Source organism: Anabrus simplex, chromosome 9 (genome assembly GCF_040414725.1).
Source record: "Anabrus simplex isolate iqAnaSimp1 chromosome 9, ASM4041472v1, whole genome shotgun sequence".
In the NCBI taxonomy this organism is placed as follows: domain Eukaryota; kingdom Metazoa; phylum Arthropoda; class Insecta; order Orthoptera; family Tettigoniidae; genus Anabrus; species Anabrus simplex.
Window position 1 is genome coordinate 85,863,821 of NC_090273.1, and position 18,199 is coordinate 85,882,019.

The following is an 18,199-nucleotide window of genomic DNA, read 5'->3' on the forward strand; positions in this document are numbered from 1 at the left end:
CTTATTTATCACTCTATAGAGAATAATATCATCCGCAAAAAGCCTTACCTCCGATTCCACTCCTTTACTCATATCATTTATATATATAAGAAAACATAAAGGTCCGATAACACTGCCCAGAGGAACTCCCCTCTCAACTATTACAGGGTCAGACAAAGCTTCACCTACTCTAACTCTCTGAGATCTATTTTCTAGAAATATAGCAACCCATTCAGTCACTCTTTTGTCTAGTCCAATTGCACTCATTTTTGCCAGTAGTCTCCCATGATCCACCCTATCAAATGCTTTAGACATGTCACTCGTGATACAGTCCATTTGACCTCCAGAATCCAAGATATCTGCTATATCTTGCTGGAATCCTACAAGTTGAGCTTCTGTGGAATAACCTTTCCTAAAACCGAATTGCCTTCTATCGAACCAGTTATTAATTTCACAAACATGTCTAATATAATCAGAAAGAATGCCTTCCCAAAGCTTACATACAATGCATGTCAAACTTACTGGCCTGTAATTTTCAGCTTTTTGTCTATCACCCTTTCCTTTATACACAGGGGCTACTATAGCAACTCTCCATTCATCTGGTATAGCTCCTTCGGCCAAACAATAATCAAATAAGTACTTCAGATATGGTACTATATCCCAACCCATTGTCTTTAGTATATCCCCAGAAATCTGATCAATTCCAGCCGCTTTTCTAGTTTTCAACTTTTGTATCTTATTGTAAATGTCATTGTTATCATACGTAAATTTTATTACTTCTTTGGCCTTAGTCTCTTCCTCTATCTCGACATTATCCTTGTAACCAACAATCTTTACATACTGCTGACTGAATACTTCTGCCTTTTGAAGATCCTCACATACACACTCCCCTTGTTCATTAATTATTCCTGGAATGTCCTTCTTGGAACCTGTTTCTGCCTTAAAATACCTATACATACCCTTCCATTTTTCACTAAAATTTGTATGACTGCCAATTATGCTTGCCATCATGTTATCCTTAGCTGCCTTCTTTGCTAGATTCAATTTTCTAGTAAGTTTCTTCAATTTCTCCTTACTTCCACAGCCATTTCTAACTCTATTTCTTTCCAGTCTGCACCTCCTTCTTAGTCTCTTTATTTCTCTATTATAATAAGGTGGGTCTTTACCATTCCTTACCACCCTTAAAGGTACAAACCTGTTTTCGCATTCCTCAACAATTTCTTTAAACCCATCCCAGAGTCTGTTTACATTTTTATTTACCGTTTTCCACCGATCATAGTTACTTTTTAGAAACTGCCTCATACCTGCTTTATCAGCCATATGGTACTGCCTAACAGTCCTACTTTTAAGACCTTCCTTTCTATCACATTTATTTTTAACTACCACAAAAACAGCTTCATGATCACTAATACCATCTATTACTTCAGTTTCCCTATAGAGCTCATCTGGTTTTATCAGCACCACATCCAAAATATTTTTCCCTCTGGTTGGTTCCATCACTTTCTGAATCAGCTGTCCTTCCCATATTAACTTATTTGCCATTTGTTGGTCATGCTTCCTGTCGTTCGCATTTCCTTCCCAATTGACATCTGGCAAATTCAGATCTCCCGCTACAATCACATTTCTTTCCATGTCGTTTCCCACATAGCTGACTATCCTATCAAATAATTCCGAATCCGTATCAGTGCTACCCTTTCCCGATCTGTACACTCCAAATATATCAAGTTGCCTATTATCTTTAGAAATGAGCCTTACACCTAGAATTTCATGTGTCTCATCTTTAACTTTTTCGTAGCTTACAAATTCTTCTTTCACCAGAATGAAAACTCCCCCTCCCACCTTTCCTATCCTATCTCTACGATACACACTCCAGTGCCGTGAGAAAATTTCTGCATCCATTATATCATTTCTCAGCCATGATTCAACTCCTATTACAATATCTGGTAAATATATATCTATTAAATTACTTAAATTACTTATTTTGTAATTGGCGGGCGTGATAATTCAGTTCCATTGGTTTTATCTTCTCATCAGGACGGCCCAGGCTTGAATCGCAGTCGATGCATGAAACATTTTTAAAATGGGAAGTCACGTTCTATTAATACGGATTCTACTTAAAACACTAGAACCCGTCCCTTACCTTTCTTTATACTATTGAGCCATAACCGCGTCATTTATGGTGGTGTATTTTAAGTATCCAACCATTCTTCGGGCTTACCTTGTACCTTAAATGGTGAGTGGATACAGTGGCGTACCGACAAAATAATTTCAGTAAGTCCATGCCAGTAGCGTGGATACAACTTTTCCTTGGAAGGGGTTGAGGAAAGTTTTTTGTATTTTTTTAAAATTTAGAATTTGCTTTATGTCGCACCGTAGGCCTTATGGCGACGATGGGAAAGGAAAGGGCTAAGAGTGGGAAGGAAGCGGCCGTAGCTTTAATTAAGGTACAGCCCCAGCATTTGCCTGGTTTGAAAATGGGACACCACGGAAAACCATCTTTAGGGCTGCCGACAGTGGGGTTTGAAACCCACTATCTCCCGGATGCAAGCATACAGCTGTCAGCCCCTAACCGCACGGCCAACTCGTCCGGTGAATATGAAAAGAAAGCCGGTCCTACTGAGTGCGGTGACGGAACTTCAGTAGAGTTTTGATTGTTACCATGTACAATCATAGCTTCTGTACTCTTAACATAAACAGGCTGCATTATTGAAACTGTTCGTAAAATTGATATCGTTCTTCGTTTGTGAGGAAGTAGAATCTTCATTTAATTTGTCTTCTTAAAAAAAAAGGAACCACTTTGGTACTACACCCCATGCAGGTGACTACCTTCCAGGTCGTAGATATTTCGATTACGGGAGACTCAAGGCCAATTCTCCTGCACCCACAAACAAGGCTGTATCTTCCCCATGACATGACTTTCTTAACTCTGTCAGTGCCGGGAATCAATGTAGAGTGCCTTATGTCAAATTCTAAAATAAGGAGGCCCGAAAGTAACCAGACGGCCCCGCGGTGTAGGGGTAACGTGCCTGCCTCTTACCAGAGGCCCCGGGTTCGTTCCCCCTGTGGGTGGGGGCAGTAGAATAACACCCACGGTATACCCTGCCTGTCGTAAGAGGCGACTAAAAGGGGCCCCAGCGGCTCTGGACTTTGGAGCGTGGGTTGGCGACCACGGGGCCCTTAGCTGAGCCCTGGCATTGCTTCCACTTACTTGTGCCAGGCTCCTCACTTTCATCTATCCTATCCGACTTCTCTTGGTCAACTCTTGTTCTTTTCCGACCCCGACGCTATTAGGTTTGCGAGGGCTAGGGAGTCTTTCATTTTCATGCCCTTCGTGGCCCTTATCTTCCTTTGGCTGATACCTTCATTTTTCGAAGTGTCGGACCCCTTCCATTTTTCTCTCTGATTAGTGTTATATAGAGGATGGTTGCCCAGTTGTACTTCCTCTTAAAACAATAATCACCACCACCACCCCGGGTTCGATTCCCGGCCAGGTCAGAGATTTTTACCTGAATCTGAGAGCTGGTTCGAGGTACATTCATCCCATGTGTTTATAACTGAGGAGCTATCTGATGGTGAGATGGCGGCCCCGGTCTAGATAGCCAAGAATAACGGCGGAGAAGATTCGTCGTGCTGGCCACACGGCACCTTGTAAACTGCAGGCTTCCGGACTGAACAGCGGTCGCTTGGTAGGCGATGGCCCTTCGGGGCTGTTATGCCATGGAGTATGGTTTGGAAAAGTGAACAGAGAAGGAAGCGACACCCCAGCAAGTAGCTTCAAACTAGTTCTTCTATCCGGCCTTGTGCATTTAGGACAGTTGAAAAACGTACGCCATACAAAATGCTCGTCATAAAACCTTTGTAAAAATACTAACAGCATCTATTTATAACAATAATTACAAACGCCTCCTTTTCATGTGGCTCAGTTGGTTGAATCACTGTCCTTCTGAGCCCGAGTTCGCAGGTTCAAATCCCGGCTTGGCTCGGTGGCCCTTAAAACGGTGTTGAAATGGCAACAGCTCCGTGTCGTTGGTTTCTGGCATGTTAATAAAAATTATGTATACGAATATTAGCGTCACAAAACTGTAACTTTATACTACTATATTCTGTATCCCGAGCTTGCGAGGGAAAGTGATTAACAACTTGCTTTACGTCGCACCGACACAGATAGGTCTTATGGCGACGGTGGGATAGGAAAGACCTAGGAGTGGGAAGGAAGCGGCCGTGGCCTTAATTAAGGTACAGTCCCAGCATTTGCTTGGTGTGAAAATGGGAAACCACAGGAAACAATTTTCAGAGCTGCCGACAGTGGGGTTCGAATCCACTATCTCCCGGATGCAAGATCACAGATTCGCGGCCCTAGCCACGAGGGAAATTAATAGGACAAGGTAAACCCTACGTAGCATATGTTGTGACGTGTATTTTTCTTTACCAACTAACAAAATAGCTATACACATACGCGTTACATTCTATATTTATTTATTTATTTATTTATTTATTTATTTATTTATTTATTTATTTATTTATTTATTTATTTATTTATTAGTGCCTTCTGTGTAGTGGCAAAGTTAGGGCTCCAGGTCCTCTCGTACACTTAACCACATAATAATCAGAAATCTTAAATAACAAACTCAGATACTTAAAATAGTTAAAACTACATAAATTAATAGACTTGAAAATAAATTTAAATAAATTACTAAATTAATATTAAAAACTCTTAAAAATGACTAATTCTCAGGCACACGCATATTCATACTTCAACCATTCAGTCAGCTGTCCTCAGCAGGTAGTCTCGGCGGGTGACCTTAAATCGTGACCTGAGCTGGTAGGGAATTCCATAATCTGGCAACAGTCACCACAAATGATCTATTAATTTTATTTGTGCGGTGCAGTGGAATAGAAGGAATGAATCTAGAACGTGTATTTAAGTTGTGAAATGATGGTAGTGGTGGTGGTGGTTTTAAGAGGAAGTACAACTAGGCAACCATCCTCTATATAACACTAATCAGAGAGAAAAAATGGAAGGGGCCCGACACTTCGAAAAATGAAGATATCGGCCAAAGGAAGACAAGGGCCACGAAGGACGTGAAAATGAAAGACTCCCTAGCCCTCGCAAACCTAATAGCGTCGGGGTCGGAAAAGAACAAGAGTTGACCAAGAGAGGTCAGATAGGATAGATGAAAGTGAGGAGCCTGGCACAAGTAAGTGGAAGCAGTGCCAGGACTCAGCTGAGGGCCCCGTGGTCGCCAACCCACGCTCCAAAGTTCAGAGCCCCTGGGGCCTGAAATGATGGTAAACAGATGAATTTAGAAGAAATACAGTGGCTGACTTTCAGCTACCATTCTATACACCATCGTTAAAGTGTGCAGCTGCCGATGTTTATCAGACATCGGCCATGAGACAGCCTAATAGTATGGGGTGGTATGAACATCGTTCCCGATATTGTAAATAAATCGCAGGCAGGAATTCAGTGCTCATTGAAGTTTAAATGTTTCTTCTCTCGTCATGTCAACTCAAACAACGTCACAATAATCAAGAATAGGGAGAAACAGTGTCTGTATTAGTTTGGCCTGTAGCTCAAATGAAAATACATCCCTTTGCCGTTTTTCATAGAGTGAAGCACTCCAAAAATCTTTTTACGTATTTATTTCGTGTAATCAGACCTATCAACTGTTTCATTCATCATTACGCCGAGATTTTTAACCGTTTTACTGTAGGAAATAATGTTACCATTCAATAGGATAGGCGGGATTGCGACATTGTTTGGGCAGCTCAGTAGTTTTCGTGATCCAATTATGATTGCCTAAGATTTTGTGCAGTTTACTATTAGAGAGTTCGGTTGTGCATATATATTGAATCGTCGGAGGTCATTGTTAATATCTTGCCTTGCAGTGTCGATATATTTGAAGATCGTCAGCATAGAGGTGGTGTAAGTTATTTCCTGTCACAGATGGTATGTCATTGATATAAATACAGAAAATTCGGGGCCCTGGAATACTGCCGTGTGGGGGCAACACTAAGTTTCATTTTCCATTTAGAGGCCTTGTCGTTTACTGTTACACGCTGTTCACGGTTACTCAAATAAGAACTAAAAACCTTAAAAGCAGCTAGGTCGAAATTTAGCTGTTTCATTTTCTTTGTCATAGCCGTAATCACTATAGTGTCAAAGGCGATACTGAAGTAAAGAAGGGTAAGAATAGTGAGCAGTCGTTTGTCCATAGCGTTTCTAATGTCTTCAGTAACCTTCAAAAGTGCTGTCGCGCTACTGCGACCCTTCTTAAATCTAGATTGTGTAACGGTTCAAATCCCGTTACAAGATGATATCTGTATTTTATTATTGTATGATTTGATCTGTATTTTATTATTATTATTATTATTATTATTATTATTATTATTATGTCAGTATTATTATTATGTTATCTGTGATATTGTACTATTATTGTAATTATCCGTTTTATTCAATTTTGCAATTGCCTGTTGCTTGCAAGATTGCACTTAGATGTATACATAGATACGTATGTGTAGTATAACACTCAATACCTGTACAGTGAGAATTGTTGTATATATCAGAGATCGGATGTGACGTTGGTGCATTGTGCAATATTACTGGCGATTCTGCCAAGTCATCGCCGCGCCTTGGCTATGTCATCGTATTTATTTAGATATGCGCGCATCGACTCAATCGCCGCGGGGCTATTTCACCACTGGATGTAATATCTGTCGCGTAGGTGGGAGTATGTCATTGTTATTTCTGGAGATTACGTAGTTGTGTCAACCAAAGTCTATATAAGGTGGGTGCACATTGTAGCGTCAGTCATTACTTATACGGATGCAGTACAGTGAAGTAGTCTACTAGATCAAGAGGCCTTAAGTGGTCAGCCAACCAGTGTGAACGAGAGATGGTGAAGACTCAGTGAGCCAGTATTGGTCATTGAGAGAGTGAGACCAAATGGTTGGTCCGTCACTTAGTGGAAGACGCGGACGCAAGGCTTACCAAGGAGTCAGAGAGGGCAACCCTGGACCTGCCAAGAGGTCATACTATATTGACTTACAAAGAAGTCAGATGATATGGAGAAGAAGCAGTCGCAAGGATGTATCACCACGTTAGGCGTGACACATCTACAGTAAACACCAGAGCAATGGATTACGTCGTAATTACACTCAAAGTGTTGAAGGTACAGTCAAGTGAATCAGTGAGGGAAATATTTCGTATAAATTGTTAAATGTCCGGTCAAGAAGAATTCAAATTCATGCCTAGTTTCTTTCATTTGCAATGTCATAATTTCATATTCTCATCTGTTTTATCGCAACAAGACTCACTATTTTTTGATATATTATTTAAAGAATATATATTGTTCTATCAAACGAATTCAGAGTTTCATTTCATTGACAGTAAAATATCTTAACCTCAAAATTAATGGGGAAACCGAACGCCAATCTCCTTTTCCCAGAACTTATATGGTATGTTGTCAAAAGTAAGCTTATTACCCCACACCCTAGAGATAGTCAAGAGTCTCATTCTATTATTGCTGTACTGAGTGACAGCTGGCGCCCTTCAAATAACGTATGTGTAAGTAAGCAGGTAACAAGTAAGTGTGAGTACAAGGTTCGACGAGTGTGTAATTTATTTAATGAATGCAGATATTCAGATTTTTCAAGTTAAATTCAGATTTATATGTTTCAAAAGTTAGTCAGACAGGTGAGGAACAGTCTCAATGTGTCGACGCAACGTGGGACTCGAATAAATTCAGAATCTGTTCTGAATGACAGCATATCATAGGTTCATTTGGGAGGAGTATGCACAATTTAAGCCAACGGAATCATTACCGGTAAATGTTAAGAGTGTAATTTTGTGATATATATTTGTATTTTGGGGATATGTCAAGGGATTTGAAGAGGGAAATTAATTTGAGATCGCGTACTATCACTAGTGAACCAAAGATGGACAAGGAAGACAATAACAAGTCATGTGACGACGAGGTCATTGCTTCTGCGGACATCCAAGGTGAAATTCAGAGTAGGGAGCAGGTGAATATGATGGAAGATTCTGAGATAATTCAGGAAAGTGCAGAAATTGAGAAGCACACTGAAACTCAAAAGGAAATCGCGAGGGGGATGAGCCAGGATCTTTTTAATTTGCTGATGGCCAAAATGGACGAGTTCGAGGAAGAAATGAATAGGAGTTTCGAAAAGTGGAAGAAAGAGATTGATACTAGTAATGAAAATAATAATAAACAGATGGAAGAAGTGATTGGTAGCTGTAGCAAAATGGAAGAACAGATTGATACTAGTAGTGAAAATAATAAAGAGATGATAGAGATGAAAGAATTATTTAGTAGTAGTAGTAGTGAAAATAGTAATAAACGAATGGAAAAGATGAGTGAAAATAATAAGAAAGAGATGAAAGAATTAATTGATAGTAGTAATGAAAATTTTAATAAACTGTGTAACTCTCTATGTAGCAAAATGGATCAGTTTATTATCAGTAATAACGAAAATTGTAATGCGATCATTAGTAAAATAGATTCTAAGATATTAGAGATAAATAATCAAACATCTAAGTCAACATGTAAGTTAGAAAGTAAGTCAAATGAAGAATGTGTTGAAATTGAAGGTGAAATGAAGTTGAATCGGAGCAATATTCATATTCAAATTAAGCATGGTAAAGGAACTGGTACAGAGAATATCGTAGAATTAAGTGATAAAAGTTCTAGTAATCGGGAAGAAATTCATGAGGTAGTCGAGAAGAGATTGGACAAGATTTGCAATGCAGTTGGGGAAGAGATGTGGGAACAGATTAGTAGAAATGAGCAAGTTGAAAGCAAACTTGTGGAGGTCACTGAACTACGGAACGAACAGGAAACGCTATCACAGCAGGTAAGAGAAAGAGAGGAAGAATTGAAGGAAGAAGTGAGAATAGTGGAAGAGAATTCTGAGAGAGCAGCGGAAGAAGAAGATGAAGATGAAGAAGAAGAAGAAGAAGAAGAAGAAGTTGTAAACTGCCAGGAAGTGATACGGCAGAAAGGTAGATGTAAGACAGGTTTAGACGTGATAGTAGCGAGTGGTTTGTTCAGTAGGGATCGTGATTTAACTGGGTTTTCTGGAAAACAGTTCAGTTCTGTAGAATTTGTAAAAGTAGTTGAGAAAAGATTTGCAAGTAAGTTGAGGAATAATATTATTGAATGGGAATATGTGTTGGAGATTTTGTCTAATGTTTTTGTCGGTGAAAGTAGAATATGGTTTCGAGTATACTAGAATAATATGTCTAATTTAGGAGAGTTTAAAGTGTTCATTGATAGGCTTTGGAAAGAATGTGTGCAAGGGCGCGCGCGAGAGAGAGAGTGCATGATGTCTAGGGAAAGTAATATAGTAGAGAGAGAGGAGAAAATGTTAGCCGTGTATCAGAGGAGAGGGGGTGATCATGATCCGCGGAGGATTAATAGTTGTGTTGATGGTGATAGTGGTCGGAAGAGTAATCAGAGAGAATTGGAAGATGGGAGGCGTATGTATTTGAGTTATGAGAGAGAAGGTCAGAAGAGTAATCTGAGAGAATCGGAAGATGGGAGGCGTATGTATTTGAGTTATGAGAGAGAAAGTCAGAAGAGTAATCAGAGAGAATCGGAAGATGGGAGGCGTATGTATTTGAGTTGTGAAAGAGAGGGTCAGAGGAGTAATCAGAGAGAATGGGAAGATGGGAGGCGTACGGTTTTGAGTTATCAGAGAGATTATGATAGTCTTAATATGAATGTTATCCAAGTTTCTTTATGGAGCCAGAGTATTTCAGATTCACAGGGAATCGGGTAAGTTAAGTAGACAGGCTGAAGGTAGAAGATGAACTGGTATTTAGTATTTATTTAGTATAAGTAGTTATGTAGTGAAAGTAGATTTAAGAGTATAGTGTGATTGTGACCTAAGTAATGTTAAGTGAGATATTTAAGTAATGACGTAGTCGTAGATCATGCAGTAATTAATAGTAATAGTAAGGTAGACGTAAGAAGTGTTCTGTTAAGTGATGTAAGTACTTGTAATGCCGAGAATGTGATGTAAGTAGTGAGGGAATAACTCCGATGATGGAAATTGTGATATGAAGAAGGTAAGTGAAGGTACTATCAGATCTTATAACAGCCGTTGGGTGAGTCAAAGTGAGTAAATAAAATGACAGCAGTACCGATCATAAGTAAAGATAATTGTAAGTTTCAGACATGCCTTGTTGTACCAGAACTTGTGTATTCAGTTGTTTTAGGAGCTGACTTGGTTGCAAATCATGGAAGTAGAGTAGACTTTGATTTAGGTAGTGTGTGTTTGTTCTATGAGGAAACTAGCAAAGAAGTACGTGTTAATTATGATGGTCTGAGGTAAGTGTGATGGTGACGTGTGTTCTTTGAAATATATGAGAGGTAAGTGAAGTTGTTCCTAGTGAGAGGAAATGTGTTGTTGGGTGTGTTACGTGTCTATACGACCAGGATCTGAGGGATCGTCGGTATGAGGCAGTGACGTGAGGTAATTTGAGTGAATTACAGGAGGAGTAATTGTGGTCGATGTTAGGTAAGCATCGAGATGTATTTAGTGGTAAGTGAGGAAGAACACGTATATGAACATAAATTTGTAGTAAATGACCATTGATCGTTTGTGGGAGGTAAGTACCCCATTCAACTTAAAAATGCTAGTGAAGTCTAAGAACAAATAAACATTATGCTGGATTACGGAATAATTGAACCATCTTGTAGCCATAGTATTGGACCTTTAATTATTGTTGCCAAGAAGGATGTGATTTATTGAGATATGTAAGTTAATGAGGGCAAAATTGATTCAGTTTTAGTGACAGAGTGCGACTCAGAGTTCCATTTTCATCATCTGCAGAGGCGGGAAATATGTTGAAGTTATTTTTGTATCAGGGGTATTTCACTATTGTGAACCGTATCGGGAAGTGTGCATATTCCTTAAAAGATCAGGAAGGGGATATTGTCGGTATTTGTAGTATTATATATGTAAAGAAGTATTTCACGTGAGATTTGTTGAAATAAGAGTAAGATGATTAAATTTTTGTAAGAAACTGGCAAAATAAAATTAACATACATGAATTAGCGTGTGAACCAAGTGTCGTATTGGTGCATTGGAAGAATAAGTGCTACATTGCCATGTTCTGTGTGACAAAACTGAGAACAGGACATTGGACAGTTATCTGCGATAACCATATGCGAGAAAAGTTCTCATATAAGTGATATTTCACAAAATATTTTGATATGTTAAAAAAAAGGAGAAGAATGTTGTATATTGATTGAAAATTATTTGTGTGTGTTAAATCAAGTGCTATACTCTTGTGATTTGTATGAGAGAAAGAGAGAGAATGGGACACTGGACAGTTATCTACGATGGCAATGTGCGAGAAGAATTCTCATATTTGTGATATTTTATAAAATGTATGGATGTTGAAAAAGAAAATTATTGTTGTATACTCATTTAAAGTGTTTATCTGTGTCAGTGTTATATATATAATTTTGTTCATAAATCAATCGATTCTTTGTTCTTCGATTTATTTATGAGGGAGGCGAATTGTAACGGTTCAAGTCCCGTTACAAGATGATATCTGTATTTTATTATTGTATGATTTGATCTGTATTTTATTATTATTATTATTATTATTATTATTATGTCAGTATTATTATTATGTTATCTGTGATATTGTACTATTATTGTAATTATCCGTTTTATTCAATTTTGCAATTGCCTGTTGCTTGCAAGATTGCACTTAGATGTATACATAGATACGTATGTGTAGTATAACACTCAATACCTGTACAGTGAGAATTGTTGTATATATCAGAGATCGGATGTGACGTTGGTGCATTGTGCAATATTACTGGCGATTCTGCCAAGTCATCGCCGCGCCTTGGCTATGTCATCGTATTTATTTAGATATGCGCGCATCGACTCAATCGCCGCGGGGCTATTTCACCACTGGATGTAATATCTGTCGCGTAGGTGGGAGTATGTCATTGTTATTTCTGGAGATTACGTAGTTGTGTCAACCAAAGTCTATATAAGGTGGGTGCACATTGTAGCGTCAGTCATTACTTATACGGATGCAGTACAGTGAAGTAGTCTACTAGATCAAGAGGCCTTAAGTGGTCAGCCAACCAGTGTGAACGAGAGATGGTGAAGACTCAGTGAGCCAGTATTGGTCATTGAGAGAGTGAGACCAAATGGTTGGTCCGTCACTTAGTGGAAGACGCGGACGCAAGGCTTACCAAGGAGTCAGAGAGGGCAACCCTGGACCTGCCAAGAGGTCATACTATATTGACTTACAAAGAAGTCAGATGATATGGAGAAGAAGCAGTCGCAAGGATGTATCACCACGTTAGGCGTGACACATCTACAGTAAACACCAGAGCAATGGATTACGTCGTAATTACACTCAAAGTGTTGAAGGTACAGTCAAGTGAATCAGTGAGGGAAATATTTCGTATAAATTGTTAAATGTCCGGTCAAGAAGAATTCAAATTCATGCCTAGTTTCTTTCATTTGCAATGTCATAATTTCATATTCTCATCTGTTTTATCGCAACAAGACTCACTATTTTTTGATATATTATTTAAAGAATATATATTGTTCTATCAAACGAATTCAGAGTTTCATTTCATTGACAGTAAAATATCTTAACCTCAAAATTAATGGGGAAACCGAACGCCAATCTCCTTTTCCCAGAACTTATATGGTATGTTGTCAAAAGTAAGCTTATTACCCCACACCCTAGAGATAGTCAAGAGTCTCATTCTATTATTGCTGTACTGAGTGACAGCTGGCGCCCTTCAAATAACGTATGTGTAAGTAAGCAGGTAACAAGTAAGTGTGAGTACAAGGTTCGACGAGTGTGTAATTTATTTAATGAATGCAGATATTCAGATTTTTCAAGTTAAATTCAGATTTATATGTTTCAAAAGTTAGTCAGACAGGTGAGGAACAGTCTCAATTGCAAAGGATCCAAAAGAGCATTTTTATTTAGGTATTCCAGAACTTGCTCGTATACTAACCGTTCAAAGGCTTTAGAAAGCGCAGGGAGTATAGACATAGCACGATAGTCAGAGGGTGATCGTGGGTTTAAACTCTTAGGTACTGGTACAATATTGGCTGTTTTCCAGACAGTAGAGAAAGTTCCGTTTAGTAAACAGTAGTTCAGTATGTGTGTCAGTAGAATAGGCAGGACAGCACCCATAATGTTATGTATAAAAGTAATAAGAATATAATCTACACCTGTAGCCTTTGATTTAATGGAATACAAAGCCTTTTTAACCTGATTTTCTGTGACACTGTGAAATGTGAATGGTGGATTGGCTGGAGGGGAGAGCGTTGATTCGGTGCAGTTAATTGGGGTAGGTTGAATATTTATTCTGCTAAAGTAATCGTTCAGTTCGTCAAGTGGAATGTCAGGAGTTGTTTATCTCTGTTGATGTTTTCCTATTTCCAGAGCTCTAAGTTTGTCCCATGCGATATTGGAATTTAAGTTGTTAGCTAAATTCCGGAAATATATACATTTTTTATTTCTGATTAACTTCTTTGTGCGATTTCTTAAGATGCGGTAAGATTCGAAGTCTGTGTCATCTAGGATTTGTTTATAATGTCGAAATAACGACTCACGGTGGGCCGTCATTCTCTTGGCTTCATCATCTAGCCATGGACAAGAAGGGCGAGAAACCTGTATTCGACGTGTGTGTGTGTCTGTGTGTATTTATTTGCCGCATTGTTTGTATAAAATGTCGCTTCTTTATTGTTTATTGCATGACCATTATTATAATAACATTATCGTATTTATTCTAAACCAGAATATTGCATCTTTACTCAAACTGTTTATTCTTGCATTCATTTCACTTGTATTCGAAATATATGAAATGCTGCAGTTATGTTGGGATGGGAGTAACAGAGGTCGGTGGGGGTGGGGGGTTGTCGACCAAGGAGTCCATACACCGCAAGAGTTTTAACGAATGTACTTTTATCAAGCATTTTATATATAATGCATATTAATATTAGCTTCCAGAGTCCGGGTTCGATTGCCGGCCGGGTTGGGGATTTTAATCGCGTCTGATTAATTATTCTGGGTCGGGGGCTGGGCGTTTGTCCCAACACTCTCCTCTTCATATTCAGACAACATACTACACTACCAACCACCAAAGAAACACGCAACAGTGATTAAATCCCCCCATATAGGGTTGGCGTCTGGAAGGACATCCGGCGTAAAACAGGGCCAAATTCACATGTGCGGCATAGTTTGCACCCGCGAACCCACAGGTGTAGGAAAAGCGGTAGAAGAAGAAGATCAATATTAGCTTCCGGAATCCGCACGAATCATCCACTCTTACTTGGATCCAAGGACACTCATTTTCTTTTTAGGTATTCTACACCACCTAAACTCTGGAAGTTTGGACACCTATGAAAATAAAATTCTAGATGAATGCCCCCCCCCCCAAACTGAAATCCTGGCTATGCTACTGTAACATAGATATCATAAGATAAATAAGAAATAAATAGATTTTCGTACAAGTGACCTTGAACAATATTCTTGTAAATGAGTTCAATTCGCCTGTCCTTCATTTCAGCAAATGTATCTATTAGCTCCGTCGTGAAGTCAGGCATCTTGCAAAGATGCCACAGCAGTTCCTTCTCTACAGCTAGAGTTCCCAAGTCAGACAGTCTCTGGTTGGTCATCGAATTCCTTATAAATAGGTGTTAGTTCATCTGAAGGCACACGTTGACCCAAGGATGAGCTGACTGTCGTACTGAGAGGACGTACGTGCCTGTCGCGCCGCTGTCTCTCTCCTTTCACCGAGACCTTCGAGAGAATACACTACCTGCCCCAGCCGGTTAAAGCCTCTCGGTACCTAGGGTTAGATAGGGATTCCGTGGCCCAGGGACCCGCTTAACAACGGATCATACCGCGTCCACTAGTTCGCTTTCTAATGTCCCCACACAAAAACACACGGCTCCGGACTCATCTTCAAAAGCAAAAATGCGCTTGGGAAAGAGCAAATTGTCAGTGAGTCTGGGGCCATTACAGACATTGACGACGATCTGCAAGAAATGACGGAGAGTGAGGGGCTGCCGTTATCACGGCAATCTACTCACTCCACGGCCGTCAGCCCACCAGCGGAGGGTACAGCGCAGTTGTCACAGCGCATCCCCCCCCCCGCCAACCACTTTCAGTAGGCTAGGGCTGACCAGCCCTATGTCACCACACAGGGACATCCTTAAGGGCTTAGTCCTTAACATGTCTACTATGAGCCCATCCCAGGCTGCCAACGGCCATGCTATGCTGAGTACTCCGGTGAAAATCCCATCACCGCAGTTAAGCAACATAGGCCTTGGTCAGTACTTGGATGGTTGCCCACAAGCGCGCAGCTCAGCGCTAACGGCCCCCGCTACGGCCAAGGACCCGGCCGAGCGGGGACCGGTGGCCACCCACCACAGCGTGCCCCCCGGGAACAGTGAGCGAAATGCGCCAGAGGAGCACAGAACAGACATCACCACTGATTCTGTGCAAGGAAACCTGACACAGGACGCTCACGTAACGGGGTGCGCCACGCAGTTTGCGCTCACTAGCACTACGATTACAACCACCACCACAACCAGGACAACTCCCATGACCACCCCGTCAGTAGCCGCTAGTAAGCACATACCTGTGCAGCTGCTGCCCACTCGACCGGCTGGCTCCCGAACTGAGTCCTGAGAAAAGAGTGCGTAGCGCGGGGAAAGCGAACCAGGAGGCCTGACGTTATGTGCGAGTGAACGGGAACCGGGGTTCGACCATGAAGTGCCGGTACTCGCACTCCGTTGAGCCAGTGACTGAGGAGACACTCAAACATAAACAGGAGACTACTTCTCCCCCCAACATAAACCTTGCCCCCAAACCCAACCTAGTGGCAAGCCAGCCGGACGCCGGGAAAGCGGGACCCAGTTCCGCCAACCCGAGCGAAGAGACGGCGCCCAAGGAAAGGAAAAAGGGCAAGAAAAGACGGACTGGGCGGAAGGCGCCACGTAAAATCCTATCCCCCCCAAGCAAGCCGGCAAATCGGACTCTGATTCGGATGAGGCAAAACTGGTGATGGATGTATCAAGCACATCCCAGGATGCCTATTCTGAAGGTTCGGAGGGAGAGGAACTGTGCGGGCACGGGGTGACCGAAACCTTGGACCCAGCCACCCAGCTGGGAAACGAGGATGACGATTTCAGGGAGGCCAAGAGGAGGAGAAAGAGAATAGGCGAGGAGAAGGGGAAAGACACCAAGCCTCTGAACCGTAAGCCTCAGCAAGGCGGGGGCCGAAAACCGAGTACCCGAGCCGAAAGCTCCACTGAGACTCCCATTAATACGATTATGCCACCACCAACAACACAAACTACACACATGAGGCGGACACTTCAGAATCCACCTCAGCCACCCCAAACAACAAAACCAATCACCCGTAAGCGGTCTACCCCCCCCCCCCTCACGGTATACACCAAAGACACTAAGGCACTTGAAGAGGGGCTCCTCAAAAAGCTACCACATGTTCAGAGAAAATACTACTTCTCTAGGCCGAGAGTTGACGCACACGAAGCGATCCGGCTACACATGGCTAGCTTTGAGAGCTTCGAAACTGCTATCGGAGTGCTAAAAGGGCTAAATATTAATTTTGTAAAAGTATTGCCCAACAGCACTATGAAGCGGTTCGTAGTGAGGAACCCCATCAACGGAAGTAATGCGGACGAAATCCAGCTTGCATTGAAAGCACAGGATATCCCCGCATTCTCCGTGGTGCGGATGCGTACAGGGAATAGGCCAGCCAAGGGCAACCTATTCCTAGTTGCCGTGGCGGATACCCCAGGAGCGGACAACCTGAGGAAAATGCGGATGCTGGCGAACATGCTGGTGTCGGTCAAGCCATACCGCCCCCCAGCCACTGGCCCCTAATATGGAGTGTGCCAGAGGCATGGCCATCCAGGGGCGGCATGCCGATCAGAGACCAGATGCCGCAGATGCGGCGCCTCCCACTTGTCCCGCGACTGCCCCCGCGGCAACGACCCCGCGTACTCCAAGTGCGCCAACTGCAGGGGGAAACACGCGGCTAATTTTAAGGAGTGCCCCAACCGCAGGGACTTCGAAGCCGCACATCAAGGCAAAGGGCCAAAGGGTGACAAGCGTGGCAACCCTAAAGCCCAAGCAGGCCCTTCAGGCTCAGGCGCTTCACGCATAAAGAACCTAGGCCCCTCAGCTAAAAAGGGCCCTTCGAGTCCTGCTGTGCTGACCCTTCAGGTACAAAGGGCCAAAACCAAGGCCCTTCAGGCACGCAGCGCCAATCAGGCGGAGGCATTTTAAATTTTAAGCCCGTACGGACGGAAGGTAAACACAACCCCGGGCCCACAGCCCAACCAGCCCCCACCACCGTCCAAACTAAGACCTCAAGCAACAACAACAAGAAGGCCCAGTCCCGTGTAAAGAAACAAAGGCAGGTTAAGTCCACGCGAGCTCCCAACGAGCTACCTGAGGGCCCGCCCCAGGCCAGCTCCACCCCCACAAGATACCTGCCGACAGAAAACCAGCATCCGCACAAGCCACTACCATCCCACCACCTACACCTGAAACACTAACACAGGTGCAACAGCCAGAAGGGAACATGGCAGGAAGGGTGTTCAAGGAGAAGACGAAATTCTGAAAAGAGTCTTTCCGAACTTGAACTTAACCGCGATCATAACCTCTGGAGTTATGATATCCAAAATGCTGGCTGCGACCCTATCACTCCCATGGCTAGGGGACTTGGCGAACGTGATCTCCGAACTCCTGACCCTAGATGGCTGAACAAACCAACGAAGCTGATATTGATAATAATAATAATAATAATAATAATAATAATAATAATAATAATAATAATAATAATAATAATAACACGCAGGAGCTTCGAATTCTAATGTGGAACTGCCAGGGCGTCAGGTCTAGAAAATACGAACTCGAAGCCTTCCTAACCGCGAACACAATACACGTAGCTCTCCTAACAGAAACCTTCCTCCCACCGGGGAAGAAGTTCACTATAAGAGGCTACAAATTACACAGAAGCGACAAGGCTAATAGAGTCGGAGGAGTGGCAGTTCTGGTAAGGAAGGACATTAAACATATGGAAATAGACTTGCCAGAACTGGTCGAGTTGGAAGCATGCGGAATTGCCATGCCAGTGCGAGGAACACTCGTCAATGTCATATC